Source organism: Camelus bactrianus, chromosome 25 (assembly GCF_048773025.1).
Source record: "Camelus bactrianus isolate YW-2024 breed Bactrian camel chromosome 25, ASM4877302v1, whole genome shotgun sequence".
Taxonomy (NCBI): domain Eukaryota; kingdom Metazoa; phylum Chordata; class Mammalia; order Artiodactyla; family Camelidae; genus Camelus; species Camelus bactrianus.
In genome coordinates, this window is record NC_133563.1 from 24,270,653 (window position 1) to 24,276,245 (window position 5,593).

Sequence of the window (5,593 nt, forward strand, 5' to 3'; positions counted from 1 at the left end):
AGCTTGTGCAGTTATTAAACACTGGCTCTGAGATTCAGCCATAGGCTGAATCTGATTCTGCAGCTTCCATTCAAATCCTCTACATGCCACATCTAAATAGAGTTTAATCGCTAAACCCATCAACCACTGGAGAACTGGTACAACGTCATCTAAACCTGAGGGCCTGGGTCTGGCACACAAGATCGGGGCTTACACATCCCCGCAGGCTGGAGAGGAAGTGAAATGCAGTTTGGTTTGGAGATTTCCATGATGCTCTGGAAACAGGGTGGAGACACACTGATTTAAAACCCTTCAAATCCTGGAGATTGAACTGCAGAAAAGGTCAAGAGCAGGGATACAGGAATCTCTCATTGGCCTTTTGAAGCCTGAGCTCAGTTGGAGTTCTAAAGGGCAGACAAAAATCCCTCCCTGCCTTCCCTTTCCTCAGGGTTTCAGTAGACTAAGCCTGAGGACAGCCTGTTCTGAGTGCGGGTAGACTGCAGAGGTTGGACACCCAGGGAGGCTTAAGTTCCTGAGCGGAATGTGCAATCCAGCCTCTCTGCTGGAGGTAGCCAATGGTCTGGCAGCCCTGCCCGGAAAACAGCTTTGTCAGGAGGCTGTTCTCATAATCTCAACCTAGGCACTCAGCTGCCAGCTCTTTCTAGGATACATTTAATAACAGGCGTGACTGAGGTTTGACAGAGAAGTTTGACTGTGAATGAAGTTACTGACTTCACATTTTAGAAGAACAAATGGACATTTTTTTTCCTCTTGTTATTTTTATTATGTTCTGGAGCCAAACTTTTCTGGACTTAAAGAGTGTTTCTTGTGGGGTTTTTTTTCCTTTTTTTTTTTTTTTTTTTTGGTCAAATCTGGCATCCCAAGTGTTGCAAGGCAGAGTTGATTCGGAAGTTATCTCCAAGCCTTCTATTTGGGGAGGTCCAAACAGCTCTAAGTGAAAACCAGCACGGCCAGCCCTAGGGGAGCCTAAAGTTGAAATATAGGATTTGTAATGGGGCCCAATTGCTGGGAACCCTCCTGTTTGTTAGAAGGAGCTCAGGGTACTCAGGTTTTCCAGAATGCCGTGGTCTCTACTCTGCCTGTAGAAAGCTGTGTACACGGCATACGGCTCCTTGATTTTTGTTTAAGTGTATTGGTTTTCCAAAAATGAAGACAGAGTTAGGTATCTTTAAGGATACAACAGCTTGCTGTGCTTCCCTTTTCAGATCCAGGGTCCTCAGCGTTCTTAGTTTATTCTGCAATGTGAGAGTATGCAGGGATAAGGAATGAAAATGACTAGACTCTCTCTCTAGTCCCAGCTACATGTGTAAGATTGTGTGACTCTGGACTTCCATTCCTAGCACAAATGTTCCTTGTAGGCACAAATAGTCCTCCACATTTGGGCTTTGAAGAAAACGGCTGCTTACTTCTGTGTAATAAAGCACATTTTTGCTTAGCAGCTTTGGGGACAACGTCTCACTCAATTTCCATTTAAAAATAGCCAAGAGTATTAGTGATACACCACCAGGAGGCTCGGAAATTTTGTCTCAAGTTTTGTCTCCATAACGTTTTATTGGAAGTTGGTCAGATCTAGGCTTGCTGCATCTTAGGGAGATTGACATCATTCTACAACCTCTTCAGAGAAGAAAATTAGAGAAAAGTATGGCTGAGAAGCAATTTAGGGAAAAAAATGAAATGGGCCTTGTACTTAGGAAATTTCAAGTGTTAGAGAAATTTATCAGTTTCTGCATCTATCTATTATCTGTATTCTAAAGAGGCGTCCTGAGGATTTGGGAAGGATGAGCAGAGGAAAATTCTGACTGAGAAGGGGGAGAGAGGAAGAACAGGAAGAGAAGCACTCTTTCAGTTGAGGCGTTGACGTCAACGTTTATCAGAGCAACTGTTACCGAAACAAAGACAGAAGTACAAAGTATGTGCGAATTACCTGGGCTATTGTTGAGATGTATAGATTCCTAAGGCCCTCCTGGAATCTATTAACTAAGAAATTTTAACCACTTGGGAATCTGAACTTGTAATGTGCACACTATAGTAGAGGCAATTCCTATTTCCCTGCTTTAGGACAGAGATGCATTTTCCCCCAGCTACCAACAGTATTGGCTGTTGTTGAATGACCGTTGAGTCACTCCCCAGGAATTTCCCAACACTGAATTAAGCTGCCTTGACCATGGACCAGTCTTTTCCCCTGCCTCCCATCCCAGAATACTCTTCCTCCAATTATTGTTTGATATAGGGGGGTGGAGAATTAACAAAAACAAATTAGCCTCCTTGTCTAAATTTAGGACAACTCTGGAGGGTCATTCCATTTCTAGAACCTCTGAGGGATACACTAAGGCCTTAGTTCCAACTGCATCTTAGCTCAACCTTTCCTCTGTCCATTCCTATTTCCTTCACTATCTTTCAGTTATTTTTTTCCTAAAAACATACCAAACCAACCATCTGGGGAAAAAACAAAACCAAACCAAACCTTGATTTTAAGGTCTTTTTACTGAAGAACTGGATGGAAGACACACTGTAAATATTCTCATCTCTAGATTTTAGGAAAAATCAAGGCCCAAAGGCCTCAGGCTTGGGATATGGTGGAAAAGCCCAGGAATCTTTTTCAGTCTTCATGGGTTGCCACTTATACTCTTCAATCATTCAAAAGGAGCAGAGGCGACCAACTGGAAAGGACCACTGTGAAGAGCTTGTTCATTGTGCAAGTCACAGTAGAAATGGTGGCCACAAGAAACAGCAAGAACAAAGCAATGGAAGCAATGTTAAGATGGCAGCTGCAACAGAGCCAGAAGACAGTTTGCTCCAGAGGTAGCCCAGTGGGGTGCCCAGCATACAGAGCAGCATCACCTCCCCTCATGAAAGGAGAGGACTTGGTCAGTCACTGCAGAGACGAGGTGTTCCGTGAGAAGTAGAGATGATGGAAGACAGAGGGAGATGGCATTCCCGCAGTCATGCTCATGAGGGTTCACCAAGAAACTCTTGTTACTGAATTGTGGGTCTCCTGTTAGGGTCTGCACAACACATGCAACTGACACATGTGAAGTAGTGTGCTCTACCTCCCTCATCTTGAATTCTGCTCCCCATGGTCACCACAGGCAGGAGAGTGACCCTGCCCCATGGGCTACATCTATATAGATGACGGGGTGTAATGAGCTGAAGTGAGCCAATCACAATTTCTTCCTCAATGTCTTTATAATAAATTTCCCTCTTTAGTTAAATTAGCTCTACTCTGGGGGGGGGGAGGGTATAGCTCAAGTGGTAGAGCACATGCTTAGCATGCACAGAGTCCTGGGTTCAATCCCCAGAACCACCCCTAAAAAAAAATAAAAGAAATAAACCTAATTACCCTACCTGCACCCCCCAAAAAACCAAACCTAAAATAAATTACTCTTCAAAAAATTTTTTTAAAAAGAGAATGATTTTTAAAAATTAGCTCTACTTTGTTTCTTCTAACTTGAAGAGATTTCTGATAATTTAGAAGGAACATAAATTATTTAGAAGGAACATAATATTCATGGAGCACTACTGTGTGCCAGGCATTCAAACAGGACTAAATTTACTAGCCAATTATGGTCAAAAATAATAGCAAGATATTTAATACTGAAAGTAATCATACTTGTAAAATATAGTAAAATGAACATTACTAAATAATCTCCAGCAAGGGATTGTAATCAATTCATTTTGGTTACCAAGGGTATAAGCTTTCCACAGCTGTCACTCTCATGCATTAGTATGCACTTCCAACCTTCAGCAAGGCTGAACTCGAGAGTTCTCGCTCACATGCTATCTGGAGAGGTGGGATGTGTACTTGCGTGACATACTCGTGCCTCTGTTCTTTCTAAGACTGAACATGGCTACTGTGATTTTATCATGATCTGGTTAAAAAATGCTTGCATCTGGGGATCTTACTGAAGACAGATTCCTGGGCCCAGCTGCAGGGTTTGATTCAGTGGGTCTGGGGTAGGGCCATGAGTTTACACTTCTAACAATTTCCCAGGTGATGCTGGTGCTGCGGGACAGAGGAAGACAGATGTACTGGGTAGCACTAGCTTACAGGTTAGTTTGATAGCAGAATGCCTGGACTTAAATTCCACCACCACAATTGACTAGCTTTATGATTTTAAGGTACCAAATCTCTTTAAGCCTCAGATTTCTCACCTGTAAAATGGCAATAATAATGGAACCCTTGGGACTGATGTGAGAACTAAAATAGCTGATCTATAAAATGTGCTTCTGGCAGGACCTGACACGTGATGTGTAGGTGTGGGTGTATTTAATGGTACAAAGTTAACCGATTCCTAAAGAGCAGGGGTCGTTATGCTGTGGCCTGCAGTCCAGACCGCGCTTATCCATTGCCTGCATGGGTGATGCCAGGGAACCGAGGATAGTTCTAAAATGTTTAAATGGTTGAAAAATACCAAGTGAAGAATATTTTCTAATGTGTGGAAATGACACAGAATTCAATTTTAGAGTTCATAAATAATGTCATTGGAACACAGCCACACAAATGTTTATATTACTCCCTATGGATGCTTTTGTGGTGTAGTAGCAGAGTTGAGTAGTCACGTGACAGACCATATGGCCAGGAAAGCCTGTTTTGTTTACTGTCTGGCTCTTGACATTAAAAGATTGCCAGCATCTAATACAGCACCAAGCGACTTTTTAGTAAATTATTGAGACAAGAACCATCACTTTCTGGTGTCTAGGGTGGCAATAATGTTCAATGGTTACAGTGTTTTGCTTTGTTTTTAATGCAACTGTATCAAGGCAATGAAGGATTCTTAGGAACTGAATAATAAAAATAGGGAAATAAGATGAATTTGAGGGATATGTGGTAAAATGGAGTTACTACCATCAAAGCACCTCAAACCAGGAAATGCTATTAGATGCCCCAACCCACTCTTTAAAGAAAGCAATATTTATTGTCCTTTTCTGATTATGAAAGCAATATGTGACTATGGTATTTGGAAAATACAAAATGTATACAGAATAAAAATTGGTCATATTCCCAAGTCGAGATAACTACGCTTAAACATTTTAATCTGGAATGTTTCTATACAAAATGGTTATATATTTTTAATGTAACATTTCTCCAACATCCTCATATTCTCTGATAACATTGTGTTTAATGGGTAATGATAGTCTATTGTTTGTCTGGAAATGCCATAATTCTTTTAATTATTGCCTTCATTATTGGATCTTAAATTATTTTAAGATTCTTATTATTTGCAAATAATGCTATAACAAACTTGCTTATGACTTTTCGAAAAAAATCTGTGACTTTTTCCCACTATGACAAATTATGATAATTTTATAACTTTTGTCTAAATTTGGGCTGCTTTTAAGGGAAAGAGAAGAAAATTAGAGACAAGTGTTATGTTAGTTGGGGTGGTCTCTCTCTCTCTCATTTTCCCAAATTTCCAACCATACTAGCTTTGGAGATTTCCACTTTATGATTAGTAACATTAAATGACTTCTATAATCTTTGGCTGTTTATTTTTCTATATACCCCATTCATAAATCCATAATACCCTTACAATCAAAATAAATGCTTTGTTTTGTTTGAATAGCCCCCTTCCCTTAGAAAAAAAGGCAATAA